Raw genomic sequence first — 17,144 nt, 5'->3', positions numbered from 1 at the left:
ATAACTATGTTTCATTTTCTTGATACATCGATCAATGAACATTCTCAAGTAATTACTTCAGGTACAATAATAACTATGTTTCTTTAAGGATAATTATGTTTCAATTTTGTTCTGTTAGCTTTACCCTACAAGAAAAAACATTGTGTACACTCTTGAATCTAATTTGCTGGAGAAGTGATCTTATTCCCTCAATTTTACTCTTAAAATTCAACACAGGTTGTATGAGTGATATAATTGTAAATGTTTTTTTATGCTTAAATTACCTTATATGTGAAATAAATCTTAAATATGTATTTACAAAGGTTGTAAAAGATGAAAATCAGGAAGAACTATTATAGAAGTGCTTTTGCAATGATATTTTTCACAAGCAACCTCAATTTTATCACTTTGTTTCTTTTTTGCAAGTTTAGTATATCTAAGTTACATTTTTCTTTAAGGCGTATGTAATGAGATATCATCTCATGAATGTTATGTTAGTTGTTCTTAGTTAATATATAATGTTATTTTTTAAAAGATTTTTTTGTTGTTATCTTACTTCTTTGTATATTATTAATTTTTAATGGTGATTTTTCTTGTACATTTTAAGACGATCGAATTTTATTCATAAAAAGTATGACATTTGGTAAAAAAGAAAAAAAATCGTCCCAAAATATCCTACTTTTTACCTACAAATTAACTTTGTATTTTATGACGATTGCAATCGTCACTAACTATGACAATGTCTAGAGATAAAATTTAATTTGTTGGTAAAAGTACTTTCTTAGTGACGATATGATATTTTATAGCTACAATATAGCAAGAAAGTAGTGTTTTCACTAATTATAATTAGTGACAAAACTATAATGTGTATCTAGTGACAAATTTATTTTGTTGGTGACGATGTGATATTATTTAGCTATAAAATGGAAAGAATGTATCGTCGTCACTAATTATAATTAGTGAGAAAATGATAATGCGTATGTAGGTACAAATTCATTTCGTTGGTAAAAGTAGTTTCTTAGTGATGATGTGATATTATTTAGCTACAAATGGCAAGAAAGTAGTGTTGTCACTAATTATTATAATTAGAGACAGAACGATAATGCATATGTAAAAGGTAGTATTAAGTGACAAAATAATATTTATTCAATGACGATATAAATATATGATTGGATACATAATAAATCATCACTAATTCAAATAAATAACTAGTGATGCAATCATTGACGTCACCATTATAACTTCTTTAGTGACGAAACAATGTTATTACCTACAAAAAAAAAATCTATGACAATCACGTTTGTCATGAATCGAATGCATTTAGGGGCGAAAAATTATTTTGTAGACAATTTAGGTCTAATTTGTGACAAAACACTAATTCTTCTCAATATACATTTAGTGACCCATGCTTTAGGGACGAAAGTCTGACGAATATTTTCTTGCCACAAAAAATCTTTTTGTGACGAGATACGAATTTAAAGTGACAAAATATTTCGACTCAAATAATCAAATTTGTTGTAATGTATTAGCCAAGCTTGGAGTCTTCAATGTATATTTAGACTGACGCTTGAGGGAGAATATTGAAAGTTCTAGAAGAAATTAGTTCGAATCTTATTATTTAACTATGGGATGGCATTAGTTAGTTAGAATGAAGTTTGTTAGAATGTGCACATGGTGTGCATTGTGTGATCTATATAAGAATGTGCTCTTTCTCATTTTGAGCTCAAGAAGATTAGCTTCCATCGATTCTGTTGTGTAACTGTAAAGTTTTAAGAAGTTATTTGAGCTTAGAGCTGTTGTTCCAAAAATAACACAAATAATCATTGATAGGGAAAATAATTTTCAATTTCCTTATCTCCTTTTATTTCATTTTATATGAGTTAGTTTGACTTAATGCAGGATTCGAGAAAGAAAGAAAAAAAGAGTGAGTGATATAAACGTGGACAGAGGGACTATTATTTATAAGTCTCGAGTAACTTGGAAGCCAAGTTTACTATTACTAGTGTTAAAATAATTAAGGTAGAACAGTAGTTTTTTCTTTTCTTTTTGTGATACTGTCAATTTTCTTTTAAAAGTCTAATATGTTTTTTAGTTCAATGAAATAATTAAAACCAGAAAGATAGTATCTTTTATTATTTATAATATAAATTTTTATTTTGGGCTTATAGTACAATTTTAACATTATTTTAGACTTGAAAGAAAGTTTTTCAAGTTATTAATATTTTTTAAACTTTATTTTAATGCCTATTTTGTATAAAATAATAAGAGTATAAGTTCAATTATTTTATTAAAGAAAGACACATGTCATCAGCTCACTTTAGTAATAACAAATTTCAGCATATAAAAAGAGATACGTGATAATTTAAAATTGTCAAAATCATAAATTGTGTATCTATACATATTACTAAACAATACAATTCTAATTTTAAAAAATGTTTGCATGAAAATATAATCAGATAAATTTGCTGATGTACAATTATATATTTTTAGTCTTATTTTAGTTGTTATTAATTTATAATTATATAAATGATATGTACATTGAAAACAATCAGATAAAATAGTTGCATAATACCAATCCACTAGTACACCAACCTATAATCAATCCTATACTCAATGAAAAATCGTTTATGACCTTTTATTTTATAGTAGTTATTTAAACTAAATTTAAAAAAAATATCACAAGGTAAATAATTATGATTATTTAATAAATTCACTTTTGTTACGCCCCAAGTCTACACCTGGAAGTGGCTGTCATTCGAGAACCATTTATTCTCCCTAAGTGAACCCTTGGTTTCACTGACTAATTAGAAGAAGACTTACTCGAGCAATAATAGGCTTAAAACAGAATTTGATCTCAAAATAAAACTCAACTCGAATAGGCGAAATCACTCATTGCAATAATTATAGTTTGTAAAACATCTTTAAAGGAAAGAAAGTATAGAGAGACTCCTTGACTCTTTCTATCTATGGAACCTCTAATGTTTAATATAGGTCTTTTGACCAGACTCTGACGCCTCAAAACAACTAAACTAAAAGTAAATGTGAAGTCCTCCAGAATGCTAGATTGGTCACCAGAATTGTCGAGAGTGTAGAGTAATGTCAACGGAACGCCATCTGATTACCGTAAATACTTGTATTTGCATACTCAAAAGATGCATGTCGAATGAAATCAGTACATAGAATATACGAGTGTGCAACATAGCCTATGTGAAATAACATAGTGAAAGGAGTGCAATAGATAACAACATACTCAAGCTAAATGTAAAGAAATAAAGGAGTTATATCATTTAAAGTTTTACAAAATACTTACTCATATTTGAACTCAACATAATAAGTGATAGATTAAAATACACTTTAAATCTATTGAGAGATTCTCTAACTGACAACCACCACTATGAGTTGCGTGATTATACAACGTCTCACCTATTCTTTCGGAAGTGTCCTACATCGTACCGGAGTATAGAACCTATCAACTAAGTAATAATGATTCATCTAAAAAGTATGAGAGTGTCCCTTATTGGCAAAACATGATTTATGAGGATTTTGAGTTGTCTGAACTCATCTCAGTTCTCAATTTTAATCCGAATAGTATATATATACTCAAGCTCAAATCAATAAAACATACTCTTTCTCTGGTATAATTTTTCAAACTTATTTCATTGACAGATGTAAATACTATGAAATACATATGAAATCACTTCTTATTTAGAAAAGAAGGTTTGTCTTTGGTTAATCGAAAATACTTTTGATAACTATGCAAAAAGGACCCTTTAAGAAGTAATGGTTATGTACTCAATCTTTCTAAGAAGTCTTTTACTTTTCTCAAATAATACTATCTTTATTCATGTAAAAATGAAACATTTGAGAAATACTTAGTTCCTTCATATTCTTGCTCAAATTCTAGTTAGTATTCTTTATCAAACTCCTCTTCACTTTTTCAAAGACTCATAATTTAGAACTTGAAACAAAAATCATGCTGAAATATAGACATGAAAATTTTAACTCAAGGATCTTAATAACAATATAAAAAACTCAATACTCAAAATTCAACAATACTACTTATCTCTAGAATATTCAATAAATAGGGCTCATGCTGAAATATATGCATGAACCAATAAACTCAAGAATCTAAATGTATAACATATAAGTAGGAATATAATTTCAAATGAATTAGAAACTCAAGAACTAGGAACTCAACATCAACTCATCTCAAGAATGCTCAAATCTAAGGATAGAACTGTAAAGTACTCTTTTACTGATGTAAAAGTTAATGTAGATGTTCGGACAAAATAATCCAACAGTATGACAACTTTACATACCTGGAAGAGCAAAGTCTTTTGACGAAAGGGATGAAACTTGAAGAATACTCAAGAACCTAGTTTTTCTCCTTTGGGAACCCTTGCATTGTTGACTTGAAGTGTTAATGAACGTAACTGACTTATTAAAACTTTCTAAGACCTTATATAGGTCAAACTTTGTGAGTTAGATTATGAATAGGTGTTAAATGACATAGGGGAAATACCAAAATGACCTCAACTTAAAAAGTAACAGATTGCCTTAAATGGAAGCTTTCGTGGACCATTTAAGTCTCCACAATACCTTGTAACACTTCAGCGGCAATATATCCATCTATGAAATTTCAACTGTACGACAAAGACTTTCTAAAACAAGCATATCTTTTTACTCAAAACATAAAATGGATCAAATTTGGTGTCGTTGAAAGGAGAACTCATAGAACTTTAATTTTTTAGGTCATAGGACACTGACTTCATTATGTTCTATGATATATGGTCACTTAAAGTTGATCAAACTAAAATCTTATATTGAAACTTAATCAACAAGATAGCTTTCAACTCAACTTTGTGCTACGGAATTTTAGTGACCTTAATTCATATTTAAAATCATTCCAACATTTAAAGAATAGACCATAAGTTCACATCTTATGGGTGACTTGTAAGGACCACTTAACTCCCGTACAAGTCACCACGGGTTGTGTAGGGTCCTGTTCGGGTGACTCAAATCCTGGCAACCCTGGACGGTTGCGTTAATAGTGGTTGTGGACCGCTAAACATACTTTATAGGGTTCCGTGATGCGTCAATGATCAATTTTGGGTTCGTGGACTTGCTCGTTAACCCTCTTTATCCTTTCTCAAAATTTGAGGTATTACACAAATTATTAAAATTTTAAAAGTATAGTTTCGAGGTGTTGTAAAATGATTTATGTCTAAGCTTAAATTTTTGAGGTATTAAAATATCTCCCCCTTGAGATTATTCATCCTAGAATGACGATTGAACTAAGAATGGATAGGAAAGGAGTTACTCTTACTATCTTTTTGACTGTTGAACTTACTTACTAACATACAAGGAACTAATTCATACTAAGAGTTTGGTACTATCAATAGCACATAAGTCAAGAATGATATTGTTTTGGACATAGTTACCCTCTATCTAAAGTTATCTTACATGAAACAAAGGTATCTGGGCATGAAGGTAAGAGTAGGACTATTATGTCTTCAGCAATACGATGTTAGCTTTCAAGCCTAGAAGAACCTCTAAACCATGACTCCCTTATAAATACCAAACTTCATTAGCTGCAACTCATATATCCTTCAATGGTTTATGACTAATCTTACAAAGCTGTAAGTTAAATTGTCTACTCTTAGAGTGTTCAATCCTAATCTCTAAATTACAATATGCTGAACATGATAATCTACACAACAAGACTCATGTTTTATGCCTTTATAAGAAATTTCATCCCACGAATACTACTTATTAACATTACATCCAATAAAACTTGGATTCCTATTCAAGAAGCATCTAACACATCATGTATTCATCCACATGTAACAACACAACATTCAAGCTAGCATTATTGCCAATCCATGAACTCCAGCTAATGAATCCTTCAAGGAATTCCTCCTCCTCTTGTCATCTCAATAAATTTAACTCATTAATATCATAACTACTAACTACTCCACCTAAATATTACTCATACTAAAACTTTATCATCCTTACTACACTTTTATAACTTTAAATGGAATAAGCACACTATTGCTACAGGTATAAGAAAAGTCAGTCGTTTCTTTCTTTCATCACTCAAATACTATCATCAACATCACTCTCTAACTAAAAATGTTCACTAGAAGCATGATTAATACGAGAATTATGATATAAAAATATGCATGACATAACATTATATTGCTAGACATTGCGATCAAGTGATGAATATATAACACTGAGCATACTATGAAATATGAGTGCTTAGATGAATAAGTTCATACCATGAGGCATAATATCCATAATTTTATGGAATTAGATAGAGATCAATGTGTTAAAGTTTTTACCACCCATTCTCAAAACTGAGTATATATGTGAATCTCTATGAAGTGTATGAGCACAATTATGGAAACAATTTTGATATTAGAAACATCAATAAAATATTGGAATGATTGAACTGTGAATAATACATAATATTATGAATGGATTGATATATCTCTAAAAATCTTTCTAAAAACAACGCTTTTTGATTGTCCACACTTGACTTGGTTTCACATCTTATCATCTCCGGTTAGGTATGAAGTTAAACTTTAAAGTTATGAATCTATTCCATTATCTCTAATTAGTTTGTATTTTGTTAACTCTAATACTTGGGAAAGTCTTATCTCATGGCTACTGAACTCTTTGTGTGCAGTCACTATGGTTCCTTCTAAGATACTCGTCTTAAACCCTCCTCATTAGCTTATAAAGTTGATTCATCTAACTCTGAAGGGGGGGGGGGGGAATAATGCTTACATCAATCTATTCCATATTGACAACTCAAATATACTATCTAGGCACACATGAAACAACATTAATTTAGTTTAAACTCATATGACTAAATACTATGTAAGGTACCCTCTCAATGCTCTTGTTAATCTAATGACCACACTTGTACCACTCACACTTATCAAAAAGTAACACCTTAATTTCTTACCTAATTTATGTCAAATCTAGTAGATCAGATCTCGAACTAACATCATCACCCTCATGTTGTCATCCTTTTGATTACAACACTATCTGAAATTCAAACTCAGTGTCTATTACTAAACATGTAAATTAATACAATTAATTTATTACTATACTAACTTACAACTACTAGACAAAATTAAGAAACATTCACCCAGTAAGACTTTATGACAAGTAATCAATCTCTATCTCTCAATCTACATAGTTATAATTTACCATCACATTCCATTTCACAACTTAAGTACTATTTACCTATTCACTATACAGCATTGCATAATCATTTCTATAACCCTCTAAATATCATGAGGCTCTCTTTTTAAAAATCATAGACCTAGCTAAAATGTATTGCACCACGAATACTTGACTCTTCTATTCAACACTTGGTTTATACTAATGTATTGACACTTTATCATAAACTCTCTCTGGTTAAAGTATATTCTAACTCATCTTGACTATCAACTATTACTCTACATTCCATCATGAAATCTACACAAACTCATCACTTTTTACTCTACCCATATAAGAATTTGGGGCTAATAGAAAGTTCAGAATTGTTGATGGATTAAAATTGAGATCTGGATTAGAAGATTAGTTGGAGTAATTCTTTTTTGGAGCAAATTTGCTTTGAAATTGTAATTTTTAAATATTTATTGTTTATATGGTGCACAGCTGGATGTTTTTTTTTAAAATCCCTCATTAATAACTTATTGTATGCATGTGTTCAACAACATTTTTACCTCATCATTATCTCCCTTTCTTAGATTACTATACCGTTGTATGCATTCTTCTGAATTTGGTCACTTCTACTGGCTCATAATATTCAAATCACACACTTTCGAATGGAAAGACTACCCAAGCTTTCTAATACACACTCCTCTCTTAAAGTTTGTCACCTCAATCAAGGTTTAAAGAGGGAGAGTCTTGAAGTACATGTTGCTTTTAGCTTAGACACGCGATCCAAATGAATAGGAGTGCATTATTTCAAATATGAATATTTAAACTCACTCAGGGGTTTCTCTCAAGATGTGGTCTCATGACTTTCTGAAGACTTTTTCTTAGAGTAGCTCATCAATAAGGATCAACCCATTTCTTTTCAACTGCCTTAAGTATGAGGTGTAGTCGAATGGATTTGCAAAAAGCATAAATTTGAATAAGATCCTTATGACACTTTTTATTGCATAATTTAGAGTTGAAAGAAGGAATTTTTTTTCTTAAATATCTTTAGTCCCTAATTTATAGATATGGACCCTTACAACCATAAATAAGGTCCTTTTAACACGACTTCATAGACACCATATGACACTTTAACTTTGTGCTATGATATCAAATTTGTCATGCTCCGAGCCTACATCCCGAATGTGACTGACACTCAAGAACCATTTTTGATTCCCAAACCCTTGGTCTGGCTGAATAACTAGAGGGAGACTCACTGAAGCAATAATAGGCTTAAAACTAAATTTGATCTCAAAATAAAAGTCAACTCGAATGTCTGAAAGTACTCATTACAACAATTATAATAGTTTGCCAAACAACATTAAAGGAAAGAAAGTACTAAAAGACTCCTGAACTCTTTCTATCTATGAAGCCTCTATTGTTTTAGATAGATGTCGGAACAAGATCACCGACACCTCAAAACAACTAAACTAAAAGTAATGTGAAGTCTAATGAAATTCAAGGAGGCTCACTAGAACTATCTGGTGATCTCAATAGAGTGCCTATTGATTATCCTAAACACTTGTATCTGCATTATAAAGACGAAGGTCAAATGGCATCACTATACTTGAATGTACGAATATGTAATATACTCAAGGTGAAATAACTAATGAAATGACTACAATAAATAAAGGAATTCAATAATTTAAAGCTTTACAAAGTAATTAATCATATCTGAACTAAATATAATAAGTGATATCTTAAAATACACTTTAACTCTATTAGGATATTCTCTAGCCAAAAATAATCACTATGAAATACGTGATGATACAACATCTCGCCTACACTACCAGAACTATCTCGTACCATGTCGGGGTATAGACCCACTCAACTATATTAATCCATTAAGAAATAAAAATTGATCTAAAAATTATGATCATAGATCCATGTTAGAAAGACATAGTTTATGAGGATTTTGAGTTGTTTGAACTCATCCCCATATCAGTGCTAAATAATACTCTCAATAATATATATATTCATGCTCAAATATAGAAAACATACTCTGTCTCTCTCTCTCTCTCTATTTGAGATAATTGCTAAAAGATGCCTCTTTAAGAGGTAATTACTCTGTACACAATCTTTCTAAAAACTCTTTTATTTTTCTCAAAATAATACTCTCTTTCTTTATGTAAAAATAAAACATTTAGGATATACTTAGTTCCCTTATAGTCTTGCTCAAATCTTCGCTAAAACTCTAGTCAAACTCTTCTTTACTTTTTCAATAACCCAGTTTAAGATAAATGGTTGGCGCTTTAAAATATTCTTAAAATTTACAAGTCAAAGTGGTTCATTATGAAATATAGATATGAACAACTCAAAACAAGGATATCTAAAACATTATACCAATACTCAATAATCAGAACTCAACTATACTACTTAATCAGAACTCAACTATACTACTTATTTCAAGAATACTCAATTCACTCATGGGTAACATCCAATCATCACCAAAGGTAAATAAATTATACTTCATCCTATCACTCATGGGTAACATGAAATCAAGCAAGAAAGAGGAAATCCACTTTGGATTCAACTTCAATTGTCAAATTTAACTACAAAGTTGTAAGACCTTAAAAGCTAGAGAAAAAATGTTCTTCTAAGGTAAAATGCTCTATGTAATAAGACTATTTATCTCTAAATATTGTTTTCAAACTCTCCCATTAACAATACTCTTTGGGCTATTTATAATTTTTAAAAATTTTACCCAAATATGAAACTAATGGCTGATTCAGCGACATTAATCATTCTCACTAGGTGCACTGCCTTTTATATTAGAGTTTGTCAACCTTCATTAGTAGCAACAAGTGCCTTGCACTGTCTGATTGGGCGAGGTCATGATCATTAGGCGATTCACCCTTTATGCCAGACAATCAACAATGTTCACTTTGCACTTATTTTTGTATTTTTGTCTCTTCTTTCAAACATTAGTCCTTGCCTTCATAATTCCAAATCATCATTATTCTATTAGAAAATGAAAATATTAGGAAATCAAGACACAAAATATTGAGCTAAATAAACCTAAAATTAATGCAAATCTACCGCTCATCAGAACCCTAGATTACTCTTTTACTGATTTGAAATATAGGGTTTGAGGACGAACATGTACAACACTATGATATCCTTACATACCTAGGAGAACAATTTTTTTTAATGAAATGGATGAAACTCCAAGAACGCTCGAAACCCTAGTTTAACCTTGCTTTATTGAGTTGAAATGTTAGTGAACGTAAAAGAATTTATTGATATTTTATAAGCCCTTAACTAGGTGAAAACATTGTGGTTTAGTCTTAGAATAGAGGCTAAAACGACATAGGGGAAAGACCAAAATGACCCAACTTAAACATTGATGGGGTGACTTACAAAAAAAAAGCTTCACGAACCATTAAGGGATCCATGGTCTAGGAAACACTTCACCGCCCGCATAGCCATTCGTAAATTTCAATTATGTGTCACATATACTTTTTAAAATAAAATAGAAACAGAAATAACAAACTCTAATATTCTTTGAGTAATTTATTTTATTACAAATTTAAATATATTTCAATTCAAATTGAAATAAGTTTTATTCTTATATAATTTTAATTATTGAAGAGGCATATAATTCCTTATTATTACTAGTTCAATTGATTTTAATTCAGTTTAATAAATTAAAATATATTCTTATATTTTTTTGTCGCTATTACCATCAAAGCATTGATCATGGTCATTCATGTAAAACTCAACTTTATAAGGTCTAAAAATCATACATAAAATCAAAGTTAATATTCAACCAACAAGTATGAAATTCTTATTGTTATATACTTATTAAAATCTTGATAAATAAGAATAAAAGTAATTTAACAAAAAAAAACAAGTTCAAGCTATTGTAAAACAAGAGGGAATTACGAGAATGTTCAAACAAGAAAGGAAGACAAATAGTAAGGGGAAGTGTAGAGTATAGAGTTTTTTTTTCTCTCTTCAAGTGTATCTTTCTTAAGGGTGATGAATACCCTTTTCTAGGAAAAAGAAATTATCTGTTTACAACCTTAAATCAAGATATGTTAGTACATCTTTAAGGCTTACATTAAATTAATACATTTTGTTCGGTACTTGATGAAAAGAAACATTCGCAATTGAATTGAATTGTAATACTCCCCGTTGGATGTTTATATATATTGTGCCTCATTGATCTATACTAGAAAATTCAGTGGGAAAAAGCCTAGTGAAGGAAAAAGATTACACATATTTTGTAATACACCTTGAGTATTGTCTCATTAAAAAATTTACCAACAAAACTCAATGGGACAAAACACTGGATAATAGAAAAATAGTACAACGTGTTTTTACTCCCCCGTTTAAATTTTATTTATTATTTTGGAGACATCGCATTCTAATTGTACATCGTATCTTCTCAGATATTGACGTTGGCGATGCCATAGTGAATAAATTTGTAAGATTATCACTCACACGAATCTATTGAACATTTATCTCACCATTTTGTAGAAGATGATTTGAAAAAGAACTTAGATGAAATATGTTTTGTTCAGTCTCCTTTGATGTATCCACCCTTTAATTGAGCTATTCAAGAAGAATTATATTTGTATAATATTGTTGAAAGCTTTGTTTGCACAAGACTGGATGATTGCGAAGAGTGTTGAGTCATTAATCTCAATCATACACACTCTCGGCTAAATTCTTGAGTGGCTATTATCCCTACATTATTTGAAGAAAGACAAAACATTATTTTCTTCATCGGACACCATGATATAATTGTACCTCCATATGTGAATAAATAACATGTGTGAGATCGAACTTTTTGCGGGTAAGTCCAATATCCTACATATGCATAATCAATCAATTCTGACTTGGATCACTAGAACACAACGATCTCATATCAATTGTTCCTTGAAGATATCTGAATATATGTGTAACACATTTCCCATGACTTCTCATTGGAAATGAGTTGAATCTGTTTAATAAACTTACTACGAAACAAATATTTAGTCGGATATTATTGGTAAGCTACATTAGTGTTTCAATAACATTGATATATGGAGTTGCATCATCCAAAAATTCTTCATCCTTTTCTTGAGGTTGGAATGAATCTTTATTTGTATCAAAAGATCTCACAACCATCAAGGTACTCAATGGGTGTCACGGCCCAACCCACTGGACCGTAGGGGCACCTTCATACTAACACCTAAATAGGAGAAACCTCATATCCCAATAGTCAAAACATGCGGAGAATTAAGAAAGCGAACAAATAAAAGAAAATCATATAATAACTTTATAAAACAAGAGTATTTAAACGACTCCAAGTTAAGACTTGTAAAGCAATTTGCACCCCAGAAATCTAGTGTAAATAGGTACAAGAGCTACTAAGAGTATAGATAGGGAATAAAAAAGAAAAGACACGGCTCCCACCATGCGAAAGGAAAAATATTAGTTTGTTGGAGAATTTATTCGTCTGCACCTAATGCAACATCACTAACTTTGCATCCAATCTATGCCACAAAAGGCATGGCAATATTGGTATCATTACAAAACCACACGTGCTGATAGACATCAAGGATGAACATGCAGTAAGACCACTCGCTTCTCCACTTTTAACCTCTCTCAAATACCTCAAAATTACACTAGTACCCGTACCACCAACCACCATCTCAGTCCACCTACTTACTAGGTTCTTGATCATAGTTTTTACCCCATGATTTAACCATCTTTAGAAAAATCACATTTGAAATGTTTCTAAGTATAAAACAATTTGAAAAATACTTAGAAAAGAGTTGTCACTTAATGTTTTTGAAGAAATTAAGAAAACTTAATTTAAAAAGATTTTAACATATTAAATCTTTATAAATTTAGAGAAAATGGGTAAGAGGTTCTTATTTACACTTCAAGAAGGTTTTTAAGGCATTTGGAGCGTCCGCTTACCTGCGGTTATCCTACAACCTAGGCTAAATGTTTTTAGTTATTTTTTAGGAAAATAATTTGATATAAACATAATAGTATTAATTTAAAATATTTGATTCAATTGAGAAAATATTTAAAAGAACAATTTTTTTTAATTTTAAAAAACTAGTACTTAGTTAAAACATTTGAATTGAAATGCAAGTGAATTTTAATAAAACTAAAATTTACTTAGAATTTACTTGATTCATTTGTAAAACAATAATTTAAACTAAATTGGTTGATTTGAGCATGAAAATCATTTTAAATTAATTGACAAATAAATAAAATGTTTTGGTTAAGTATATTGAATAAAAATGTAAGAGTTGATAAAAGTGAATTATATTTAAATAAACCAACATAAAGAATGTCGTTCATCTTTTGGAAATTTATAGTTCTAAAGTTAGAGTTAGTACACAACAAAGTAATAAATAACCACACAATTAAATGAGTTAAGAGAAATGGAGAGATTGAATTTGGGCCCCCTTTTTGGGCCAATTTTGCTGGAATTTTCGGGTTTTGACCCAATTCCCCTTGTTGTATACATATGATATATATCAAAGTATATCGGATGTATACAACTCATTTTTCTACTTTCCGAGAACTTTTCTTCAACTTAAAAGACTTGTTCTTCGATTCCTCAAGGCTGGCTGACTCGATGAATGTAAATTAGGCCTCCATGTGCCAATCATTGTATGGCAAGGCGATCAGATAGAGTTTGTGAGGACTCGGGTCGGATTTGATATGTCTGAAACAATAACCCAAAAAGGAAGTGATCTACAAAGGACAAAAAAAATAAAAGACATCCTTAATGAAAAGTTAACAACATGCTACATATGATGATTAAGCTAAACCGTTGGTAACAGTAACTTTAGCACAAACACAATTAATACATAACTTACCTATTTATAAGAGCATCAAAATAAAGTATTCAAACCCATAGGACAAATTGAAACTAGTCCAATATAATTACTATAACAAAACTCAAACTTTATGTTAATAAACAAATGTTACCACAATAATTTTTCTAATGAGCAAAATTTGATGGATCACTTCTTCATTTACAATCCACAAAGTAAAGCAAAAAAAAAAATACTAGTGACGTCAACTTAACAGAGGATACAAGCGTACAACAAATGGTCATATTTAGACATTAATAAATGCATGAGTAGGGGAACTATATTTAAACTAATCACGATGACCCTTCTATTATGATAAAAGCATGGTTTAACACCTTAAATCGACTACTGGAGGGGATGAACAGGAAAGTTAAAGAAAGTAACAAGCATGCTCTCAAAGCACTAGCTAGTGCCCAAGAACAAAGAATGGAAATATATAACGACTAACTTACAAGATACGAGAAAAGATATACTAAGAATACATTGTTAACCTGAGATGAAAGGATATTACACATAAGATCTTATTATAACAGAACTAAAGACAAAAATAAACACGCTTAACATGAAAAATAGCCACATAAGTGAGGGACAAAATTGATATAAATGAGGAACAACCCCAATATTGAATGAAAGCTTTGTGCATAATGAGTAACACTATAACTCATCCAGCTAAACTTAGGAAATGAAAGAAGATGATCAGGTTCATATTCACATTTTTGACGCTAAAGCAGTTCAACATGACATTACAGTGAGACAACTTGAAGTGAGATTACAGTGAGGACAAACACGACATCAATAGCCGAGATACAAGAGAAAAACGACCAACATGAAAGAGATATATTCGACGAGATTAGGCTAACATATATGAAAATTCAAAACGATAGATGACAAAGCCAATGGCGCGAGCAAACCATGAAGAAACATAACCATACAGTAAGCAAATTCTAAGTTGAAGCTAGATAACCATCATGTCATTTCGAGTGAGACGAAGCAGCAGTTCAACTGACAATGGTGATACAAAACTGAGCTAACAAATATAACGACTAATATATAATATTAATATAAACATTCACAAATGCTTGAATGCTGGACTCACGCTTACTGTCCAAAACTCACAGGAAAACAAGATTAAAGCAAGAGTTAAACAAAATATCCAAATACCATAACTAACAGACCTTGTATCAAGTGTTGAACTCACACAACATGCAACATTGAAAAATAATACAAGAGGAGGCAAGGTTACCTTTTTCGGGCAGCGTGGTGAGACTCCGAGCTTGACCGTGAAGCTATACAACACCACATGTGAGCTCCGATGAGCTCCAGAAAATTTCAGTTAGGGGGCAAACCAGAGAGAAAAAGAAATCTATATATAAATATTTAGTAAGCAATTTTTGTGCTTCTTTTCTCCAATCCTTTCTAAAACTTTATCTTTCCTAAATATTGAAAGAAATAGATATTTATAGGATGAGATTGGTGTTGAAAGAGGGGGAAATCGAAGTTGAAATTTGAATTTCTTTGCTCTTTTTTTAAGGCAACAGTGAAGAGATCTGGAAATCCCTAAAAAGGGGCAAAAGGAGACTTGAGGATTTGACGTTGAGGCTACTAGGTATGGGTTCTGCAAGGTAGTGTGGGATTTTTTGGTCGATTTTTGGGTTTTCAGCTAGAAGAAGAAGAAGACGCGTACAAGGGTTTGGGTACGGGTATGGGGTCGGGTCGGTATGTGCATATATGTATATGGTTGTTTTATGTATGTTGGATTGATGTTGATGGGTTGATTTTAGGGTAACTTTCATATATAGCAAACAAAAAATTCATATTTGTATACTATAGCAAAGTTTACATAATTGCGCTTCATAGCAAACATAAAACTGTATAATTTGCTATATATATACAATTGTATAATTCGCTGACCTAAATTATATAATTCACTGGCCTATTTCGCTGCAATTGTATAATTCGCTATCCTATTTCACTGCGATTGTATAATGCACAATTGTATAATTCGCTGCCTATTTCGCTGCAATATTTTTATGAAATTTGTTTTGCATACAGTTGTATCGAATTAAAATGTATGTATATTGCATAATTATAAGTGTATAGCAAGAAGATATATGTTTTTCTCTCGCTTTATAAAATAACAGAAACACAATATATACACTTCTGTTGTATAAAGTTAGAAAAAATTGTATTTCACTGCAATTGTATAATTCACAATTGTATAATTCATTAGTCTTTTTCTTTGCAATATTTGAAGTAAAATGTTTGTAAATTGTATAATTAAGTGTATACACGAAGATATATATTTTTGCATGTGTATATACATTTCTCTCGCTTTATACAAAACAGAAACAAGATTTATACACTTCTGTGTACAAAGCGAGAGAGGCGAGCGAAAATGGAGAGTGGCGAGCGATATTTTTGGGAGAGAGACGCCTGACAAACTTTAGCTAACGTTTGCTATGGAGCACAATAAAATCAAACCCTTGCTACTCCATTTATTTTAGGTTATTAATTTGCTATTATATATAATTTTTCATTGATTTTATTAGGCTTATGGTAATGGATTATGGATTAGACTGGTGGGCTGCACGTGAAAATTGTGTTGTTGGACTTGAAAAGCATCAAATGACTACTGAAGAATTGAAAAATAAGGCCCAATCTTATTAGCCAAGTGGGTTCAAGGAGATAGAATGGTTAGTTTTGAATTGAGGATTTTGCCTAATTGATTGAAATTGTAGCCAATTGAAATTAAGAACTTAGTCAAATTAATTAAATTTATGAATTCGAGTAATAATTGAATAGGACGAATTAATATAAATTAATTAATGAGCTTCTTAATCTTGATAAAATAAAATAACTAACTTAATTGTAAACTAATTAATTTAAAATATAAATTACCACTTAAATCAAACCGATTGACAAAATATTTAAATAAAACTAATATATATATATATATATATATATACACACACACACACACACACGCACACAACTTACAAAAGGTGATAAAGGTATTTAACTTACAAACTACTCTCCCCGTTTCAAAAAGTATGACCTACTTTAACTTGAAACGGAGTTTAACAAAAGAAAGAAGATTTTTTAATCTTGTGGTACTAAATT

The 17,144-nt window shown here is 30.5% G+C and overlaps 1 long non-coding RNA gene across 1 annotated transcript; it reads right to left on the bottom strand.

Annotated features, from left to right (window-relative positions):
* Positions 1-13,451: 13,451 nt before the first annotated feature.
* LOC104649694 (uncharacterized) lies at positions 13,452-15,739 on the bottom strand. The gene is made up of 2 exons (XR_743602.4): positions 15,268-15,739; positions 13,452-13,902 (listed from the first exon to the last, which is right to left on the bottom strand). It is a non-coding gene; the product is annotated as an uncharacterized lncRNA (long non-coding RNA).
* Between the last annotated feature and the right edge of the window lie 1,405 nt (positions 15,740-17,144).

Source organism: Solanum lycopersicum, chromosome 10 (assembly GCF_036512215.1).
Source record: "Solanum lycopersicum chromosome 10, SLM_r2.1".
Lineage (NCBI taxonomy): Eukaryota > Viridiplantae > Streptophyta > Magnoliopsida > Solanales > Solanaceae > Solanum > Solanum lycopersicum.
This window is presented reverse-complemented; position numbering and strand designations above follow the sequence as displayed.